The sequence below is a fragment of the Eublepharis macularius genome, chromosome 5 (assembly GCF_028583425.1).
Source record: "Eublepharis macularius isolate TG4126 chromosome 5, MPM_Emac_v1.0, whole genome shotgun sequence".
Classification (NCBI taxonomy): domain Eukaryota; kingdom Metazoa; phylum Chordata; class Lepidosauria; order Squamata; family Eublepharidae; genus Eublepharis; species Eublepharis macularius.
The window spans coordinates 59814152-59823869 of NC_072794.1; positions in this window are offsets into that span (position 1 = coordinate 59814152).

The window sequence follows — 9718 nt, forward strand, 5'->3', positions numbered from 1 at the left end:
CATTACAATTGAAGAACGTAAGAAAACTATGAACCGAGTGCAATGAACAATAAAATTATAATGCTAAAACTGTATTAAAACACAGAGTAGCTTCTTTATATACAATTAGAGTCTCTCTAGCCTGTATTTTCTTAGCTCCCAAGGTGAACTGTGCCACTTCATAAGAAAAGAAACATACTGGTCTGAATTGGAAAGAAGGAAAATTAATCTCTCCAGGACAGGAGAAGAATTTATACCTTTTAAGGCCTTAGTGAGGAATTTATTTCTCGGCTCTATATACAAAAAGCAGAACAAAATATAGTGTGGAAGGTCTTCTGGGACTGAAGCTCCACAAGTGCATAGACATGCAACTGTTGGTGTTTGTATTTAACAACCATCTAGAATGGCAGAAGGTATGGTTTGAAACCACACAGAAGATAAAACCACTCTAAGACTGGAGAAAGTAGAGTTGGTCAGATAAGAAGCTCTGCTATGGTCCTTTTAACCAGGAAGAAAATTTGGAACAGAGAATTGTGCTTTTGTCTAAAATAACATTGATCTTGAAGATCCAATCCTGTATGCTGAGATCAGGAACGGAAACATTCGGAGAGTCATCCACTAGCAAATAGCAACAGAGGATATTGTTAAAGCCAGCTGCACAAGTGTCATCCGAATGCAACAGCATATCGCTTTGCCTTAAAAAGTGGACTAATAGAGAAATATATATTTTTATTAATTTTTTTTATTTATGTCATTTATACTCCGCTTTTCTCACTGAGACCTAAGGTGTATTACACAGCATGAGATTAGTACAGTCAATTTCAAGGACACTTCCGTAAACAATGCCATAGGGCAAATAAACACAATTTTACAAAGACATAGCTTTAGTAAGAATCCAATACAGAGTTGAAGAAATGCTGGAACAGAACATAAGTAATTCTAGGGTTGACATTAGACCACATGAAGCACATGTAGCTCATAGGAGCACATATTTAAGACAACAGGTAGTAGGTAAGGCAACATAGTGGTGAAGTCTATCGTCCTTAACTCATTAGCAAAGCATCTGAAAGTCCCTCCCTACAATACAAAAGTCTTTTTGAATCATTCGGCTTTGCATCGTTTGCGGAAAGCTAAGAGATATATAACCATAAAGACCCCATGCATATTTTTATCTGCACATAGTGGGGGGGGGAGAGACGTTTCCCTATTACTTATATGATACCAACTCCCCCCCCCCAATAAAAATAAATGTAAATATAACATTTCTACACAGGGTGATTAAAAGAAGCAACATTGTCTAAGCAATTTTCTCTTCCTCATTGAGCTTACAAATCAAATGTTACTTGATTCTTAATACATTATATAATACTAGTTTGATGCCCGTGCTTCACTATGGTATTTAACTACTTTAAATCCTGTTATAATACTAATGGGTATGTAACATTTTTTGGTTTGTGGGGTTTTTTTTAGTTGGTTTTGTAGTATAATAGCATAGTACCTGTACTTCACAAAAGTGTTTGAATAAAATGGAGCATGTTGATGCCTAAAACTGATTAAGTGAATTTTGAAATGTAACATTTATTGAAGAGAATTTTAAAAGGAAAAGAGTGTAGTGCAATAAATAAAGTGAAAAATATGTACAACTTTTTTTTTCTACTGAAGGGCCTCTTTGTAGACCTCATTAGTGGTTTCCTCCCACTTTGGAGCTCCCACTTGGAGAAGTTTGTGGGTTGGGAAGCCAGGAGGGTTGAGCATGTTAAGGAACTCCATAGGGTAGTGGACCGCATCATGCATTTGCACCACTGAGTCCACAGATCTGTACTCCATTTCTGTCCCTTCGAGGAAGTTGTGTTTCATTAATGATGGCAGCCTTGTCATTCTTGGGGATCAGAATAGCATACTTCCACAGACCGCCAATGGACTTCTCCATGATAGTGATGATATCAGGGTATATCGTGGCTGTTGTGGGTTTTCCGGGCTGTATTGCCGTGGTCTTGGCATTGTAGTTCCTGACGTTTTGCCAGCAGCTGTGGCCTCTGAAGATGCCAGCCACAGCTGCTGGCGAAACGTCAGGAACTACAATGCCAAGACCACGGCAATAAAGCCCGGAAAACCCACAACAACCATTGTTCTCCGGCCGTGAAAGCCTTCGACAATATATCGTGGCTGTTAGGTCTCCTAGGGTCATCACTACTGTGCCCAGGCCTGCAGGAATGGTTAGCTTTCCCTTGGATACGAGACTTGCTGGTACTTGGCCACTGCTGCTCAGGGCACCGCAGGAGTATGATGTGCATATTTCTTTGCCGCATCTCTAAGTTGCTTCCTCCTTTTAGCATTGGTATATCTCGCACAACGTCTGCCACGAGGCTTCCTGGGGGCAGTAAGAGGTGATGGCTGCAAGAGGTGTGAGGTGGAGTTGGATTGAGGGAAGGGTGGTGTGGTGGGCACTTTGGCAGGTTCATGTGAGAGGTTCGCATTGAAATGGCCCTAGGAATGTTGTGCACCATCTCCTCATGAACTCAGCTGCCATACTGACTTTTATATAAAATCCCTTTTCGGGAGTCTTGTACTGTCTTTCTTCAACTGCAGTTTCCTTTACCTAATTTTTACCTCAGAACACAGTTCCACAGCTGACCTATCAGCCTGCCAGCCACACAGGAAAGCCAGGCCCCACAGGGAGATTGGCAACCCTAGAGGAGAGGTATATTTTTACTTCAGGACATGTTCAATGACTGGGAATCATTGAATGTGTTCTGAGTACTGCATGTGTCCTGCATACTGCTTAGAATGTTGGGATGATGACCAATCAAGGCCACATATGCAAATGACCTCAGGCAGAGTGGCTGAGTTGGCAGTTGGCGGGGGTGGGGGAGGAGCAGCCTCCCAGCCACACAGGGAAGCTGTATCCCTATAGGAAAACACATTTTAGCCCTTTTAACCCCCTTAGAGGGTAAATTTCTTAAAATCCCTTCTTAGTCCCCTACATCACAAAAAGAATGTCCTCCCTAAATTTCACGTTTCTAGGTCCAGGGATTTGGGCTGGGTGTTGATGAGTCAGTCAAGATACTTGTCTTTATATATACAGATGAATAATTGGTTAACAATCTAAAGAGGTTTTTTTGGAGGACCGCATATAGGTATTTCATTCTCTCTTAAGGTCTTATAGTGGACATTGCTATTATGATTAAAGGTAACCCTGGGAAATTACACAAGAAGATTCCTTACAATCAATCATGATGTATGAAACAGCAGAGACCTCTAGTGGACACTCAACAATTAGCAATGTACCAAATCTGCATCAAGAATTGGTCACATGAGCAACACTCCTTTCAATAACTAAGTGCAATTGGTAGTATTCTTAAAAAAACAGAAAAAAATAGCTGCCACATATATTTATGTTTACTGGTATAGTCTTGCTATTAAAAATAAAAGAGGGGCACCTGCAAGGACCTGTGGGAGGCATCTCATGCCCCCCTCCCACACTGTTTTCGCTTTCCCTTCACTGAAATTCCCCATAACCTCTCCCCTTTTGTATCTTCCTTTTCCACTGTCCAGATGTAGCAGAACAGTTCCACTGGCCCTGTTCCATCTCGCCCTCCAAGGCATCTGGGCACAAGCAGCCATCCAAGTGGCTGCCTAGCACTCCCCTGGCTTCTCCAACCCTCAGAGATTTTCACTCCCTCTTTCAGTATACCACTGCCACCACCTGGCCTTTGTAGGAATTGCCCACTGAGAGGGCCAGGGCTCCCAGCTCCCCTTTCCTGCATTGCCATTATGAGGCCCCACCTCATGCCTGCATCTCATGCTACCCAGTGTCTGGTTACCACAGGGATTGCTTACTGCACTTTGGTGAAGGTTTTGGTACAGTTCAAACTTCCAAAATAAAACTTATTTCTCCACATTACCTACAAGCCAGACCCCACCCCCAGTCTTCAGCTTCCCCCCTCCCCTGCCCAGCGGTCTCTGCCTGGGAAAACTATATTCCAGTTGTGCAATGCCAGCTGCCAGGCTGGGCCCAATTTTGCAGTACCAGCTGTTGGGCTGGGCCCAGTTGCACAGTGGAGAACCTGCGAAGACTTGCAAGGGACACTTCATTTCCCCCTGTATCCCCCTCCCCACACTACTTCCTCTTTCCCCTCTTCTGGCAATTGTCATACCCTTACCTTTATCTGCTTTCTTCTTTCCTTTCCATCCACCCCCCAATTTATACACTGCTTCTCTCACAATGGGGACAAACAGCTTACAACATTCTCCTCTCCTATATTTCACCTCCACAGCAAACTCGTGAGGTAGGTTAGGTCTATAACTTGCTCAAGGTTACCAAGTGAGCTTCCATGATAGAGTGGTGATCCAAACCCGGGTGTCACAGATACTAGTCAGAAATTCTAACCACTACCCCACACTGGCTTTTGTGGGGCACCAGAAGTTGAACAGTATCAAGTAGCCAGACCTGGGTGAATCATGCAAACCATGTGGTAGCTGGCTGCTGGGTTTGGCCCCAATGAATCCTCCCTCAAAGCCCAAATGAGCCATGGAAAGAAACCTGCCCCCTCCCCTTTTTACTGACAGAAACAAAGGTGTAAGTAGGCAATAATGTTATGGTTGCCAGCAACCACCACTGAAGTCATTCATTTCTTAAGGGTACAGGTGCTGCCTTTATTATTTTTGGTGGTGGGAGGGTTTAACTCCCCAATGTACTTTTTTTTTTTAAAGAGTTCAGATTTTTCTGCAAACCTTGGGCATTTTTCAGATTTGTAGAAAGATCTTTGTCTTGTATATTCATAGTTCCAATCTTTGGATTTATTTATTTATTTACATCCCACCCTCCCCACAAGCGGGCTCAGGGCTGGTCACAACAGAAGATAAAATACACAAGATAAAATCACAATCAATTAACACAGTTTTCTAATAAAACACCTGCTCACCGTATAAAAACCATATAACATCTGATGGAGGTGGAGGTGTGGTGTAACCATGCGTGGTCGGTCATATATGGGGGGCAGATGGTCAATACCCCCTACAGACATAGAGGAGACCGGGAGAGAGGCTCATTTGGTGGAAACCTTGATGGCCTCAACCATACACCTGGCGGAACATCTCTGTCTTACAGGCCCGCCTGAAGGAAACAAGATCTTGGCTGGCCCGGGTGTCCTCAGAGAATTCCACCAGGTCGGGGCCAGGACCAAAAAGGCCCTGGCCACGGTTGAGGCCAATGGAGCCTCCCTGGGGCCAGGGACCACCAGTATGTGCTTACCGGCTGATCTCAGCACCCTCCAGGGAGTATATGAGAAGAGACGGTCCTTCAGGTATGCTGGTCCCAGTCTGTTTAGGGCTTTATAGGTTAATACCAAAACCTTGAACCTGATCCGGAACTCCATGGGAAGCCAGTGTAGCTGCTGCAGAACTGGAGTTACATGTGTCCTGAAAGGCACACCCATCAAGACACAGGCAGCAGCGTTCTGGACCCGCTGTAATTTCCGGGTCAGACTCAAGGGAAACCCTGCGTAGAACAAGTTACAGTAATCCAATCTGGAGATGACCATTGCATGGATCACTGTTTCTAGGTCACCGGTCAAGAGATAGGGAACAAGCTGCCTGGCCTGCCGAAGATGGAAAAAAGCAGACCGGGCAACTGCCATGACCTGGTCCTCCATTGATAAAGAGGAGTCCAGCATCACGCCAAGACTTCTGACTGGCGAAACGGGCACAAGTGGTGCGCCATTGAAGGCCGGAAGCTGGATCCCCCCCTCCAACGTCCCATGACCTAAGTACAGGACCTCCGTCTTCATGGAATTTAACTTCAGTCTGCTCTGCTTCACCCAACCAGACACGGCATCCAAAGCTTTAATCAGGGCTTCTGGAGCTGAGCCTGGCCAGCCATCCAACAACAGATACAACTGGGTGTCATCAGCGTACTGGTGACAACCCAGTCTGAAACTCCGTGCCAGCTGGGCGAGGGGGCGCATATACAGATTGAACAACAATGGGGAGAGAATCACCTCCTGGGGGACACCGCATACCAATGGTTGGCATGCAGACACCCTCTCCCTTAGCGCCACCCTCTGTCCCCGACTGTGAAGAAAACAGACAAGCAACTTTAAGGCAGTCCCTTGTATACCCACATCAGCAAGGCAGTGGGTCAACAATTCATAGTCAACCGTGTCGAACGCTGCCGAAAGATCCAATAACACCAGCAACGCCAACCCACCTCGATCCAGATGTCTACAGAGATTGTTTGTGAGGGCGACCAACACTGTCTCAGTCCCATGGCCCGGGCAGAAGCCAGACTGGAATGGGTCCATGACCGATGCATCTTCCAAGAAAGCCTGCAGCTGCTCCACCACCACCCATTCAATCACCTTACCCAGAAATGGGAGGTTCGAGACTGGGCAGTAACTGGATGGGTTGGTGGGGTCCAAAGTTGTTTTTTTCAGGAGCGGCTTCACCATGGCTTCCTTTAACGCCCCGGGAAAAACCCCAGAGCTCAAAGATAAGTTGATAATGGCCTCCAGTGAAGCCCTCAGCCCATCTACGCTGGCTTTCACCAGCCACAAAGGGCAAGGGTCCAGGGAGCACGTAGTGGGTCACACCCGCTGCAGGATCCTGTCAACATCCTCCTGGGAGACCAGACTGAAGTGTTCTAAGATCGGCCCAGAGGACAGCCAAGGGGTCTTCAGTTCCCTTACTGTATCAACCATGGCAGGCAGGTCGCGGCAAAGAGACAAGACTTTATCTGCAAAAAAGCTCCCCAAAGCCTCATAGCTAATAACCGAATTATCAATTTGGTGGTCTCCCTCTCAGAGGGAGACCAGGGACCAAACTACTTGAAACAATTTTGCCGGGTGTGAGCTTGCAGACGCTATGGACGTGGCATAGTAATCCTTCTTTGCCACCTTCACAGCCACCTCATAGGCTTTCATAAATGCTCTATAAGATGATCTTGCTTCTTTGTCATGGCTTCACCGCCACCCTCGCTCAAGCCGTCTCAGCTCCCACTTCATCCGTCATAGCTCCTCCATATACCAAGGAGCTAGTCTGGTGCGGGGGCAGAGAGGGTGACGGGGAGCGATTTCATCGATGGCTTCAGAGAGACAGCCATGCCAGTCCTCTACCAGCTCATCTAATGAACCACCAGGGGGCATTGGATCCCGCAGAGCATTCTGGAACCCAATTGAATCCATTAGTCTCTGTGGGCGAGCATAAATTTGCTCGCTGCCTATGCAGGGGGGAGCTGGTATTCCCAGACGAGCCTTCAGGACAGAGTGGTCCAACCACGGCACTGCTTTAATAGCATCAAGGTCCGCATGAATCCCCATTCCAAAGATCAAATCCAGCGTGTGGTCCGCATTATGCGTGGGGGCTGAAACAACTTGGGAAAGTCCTAGTGCTGCCATGGAAGACATTAGGTCCACAGCTTGCGAGGAAGCGGCATCATTGACATGGAGGTTGAAGTCACCCAGGACCAACAGCCTAGGGTGCTCTAAGGCCCATCCCACCACCGTCTCCAATAAGCTCGGCAGGGTAGCTGCTGGTGTGCTAGGCAGTCGGTACACCACGCAGATAGCCAAACTTTCCTCAGCTTCCCATGTCAGTCCAACACAATCAATGCCAGTGATCTTTGGTGCGAGGAGTGGCCTGAAGGAGAAAGACTATCAAATGAGAATAGCCACTCCATCCCACCCCCCAACCATCCGTCCGGGGGAAAGCTTTTTCAAGGCGACTGTTTTGCCATCCCTCATCCTGGTCTCAGTCACGCACACCAGGTCCACATTTTCTGCCGCAAAGAAATCCTGCAGCATTCTTGGTCTTGTTATTAATGGACCTGGCATTACACAACAGCTGTGCCGGAGGAAGGTAATTCATTTTCCTAGCCCCACAACCAGCATGCCTTGGGATGGGATGCAGGTTGGAAGGACATTTAGCCCTACCGTGTCTCTGTGGCCTTCCATTCCTGGCCTGCATCCCACTGTCATACCTCCCCCGCCCCCAGAGCACTAGTATCCCCAACTCCCCTCTGGTCTCCTCCCTCGCAACCCCTTCACAACCTCTACCCCATATCATTGCCCACAACAATACAACACAACTGACCCAGCTGCCCTTAGTTAATCTCAATATAAAATTTCAATTCAATCATAACACAACCCCTCAATAATCGGGAGCACCTCAACTTATTTAAGGGGCCATACGTTGGCCCAATTCCAGCATCGAAAGGCTAGATCCTCCCCAATATAATTTCAGTTGACCCCAGAAAGAGCTTCACCAGCTGCAGCCACCAAACAACCTCGCAGCCCCTCCACCAATTCCAGGAGTAACCCCCTAAGTCCAGCTCTGGGCCACTTAACACAGCAAAGCAGTTCAATTCCAAGTTCAACTTAACAGCCCACCAAAGCCCAGCAATTTCAGTGGGCTTCTGACAGTATTTCAGACCACCCAGTCTTGTCTTACGAAGTGGTCAGCCAGACACACAGGAAGGTTGCAACCCCCTTACACTGTCTCCCATACAAAACTCTTTCTTTCTTAGGTGTAGGGACACAGTGAGTTCCAGGGTAGTCACAACACCACCCATCTTGTCTCTCTTTACTAGTCACAGACAACCCCCTTTCACCTTCTCTTAGAGAAAATATCAGATGGGCTAGCCAATTCCCCCTCTCACCCACCTACTGCCCAGGGATGTTGCAGTAAGAGAACTCAATATATACTTCTCATATATGCTGCCACAATCTACTTACTCAGACACACTAGTCGTGAGCAGACGGAATTGGATGTTAAGCCAGGCAGGGTTAAACGGGGCAGAGTGGGAGTTAACTTTTATTTACAAGATTAACAACATAAGAGTGAGTGAGAAAAGCGCAGGGATACATATGCACTCTCCTTAACTAACAATATAACAGTTGTCAGTGGCCAGCTATTCCTGCTACTTCCGTCAGCAGCATAAAATCCTTTCCCCCCCTCTCTAACTGTTCTAATGGATCTCAACTTGATAGCAGACTCAACATTCTGTAAGCTGTTCACTGGGAGAGGCGGAACTGGACCTGTCCATCACAAAGGCCTACAAAGAGCGTGGAGGCAAAGCTTCCTTATGTTGTTGCTTCCCAGTGTTGGTATTCCAATGATTGTTGCCTCTGAAAACAGAGATTCCATTTAATCACTGTAGTTAGAAGACACTGATGGACCTATCCTCCATGAATTTGTCTGAACCCCTTTTGAAGACAATTAATGACTGGGGAAGACAATGGCAAACCACCCCGTAACAAGTTTGCCAAGAAAACATCGTGATGCAACGTCCCCCATGCGTCAGTAATGACTTGGTACTTGCACAGGGGACTACCAATACCTTTTAAATCTAGTGATCATCCATGCCAATCATGCTTTGAGTGAAGTATTTCCTTTTCTCTATCCTGTTCATCAACTCCGTTAGTTGTCTGTGAGTTCTAGTATTAAGCGAGGGGGTCTCTCTCTATCCTTTTTCTCCACCCAATGCATAACGTTACACATCTCTATCGTATCACCATTTGGCCACCTTTTTAGGGAACTAAAAAGCCCCCAATTTATTAGCCTTCCACTGGGATGGTGATCCAGTCCCTTGATCATTTGGGTTGCCCTTTCCTGTACTTTTTTGGGCACTATACAATGTTTTTGGTGAAAGTTGTTGAGCTACAACAACCAGAACTGTATACAGTATTCCAAATACAGCTGTACCAGATATCCAAATAAGAACATGATAGTGAACCTTTCCCTA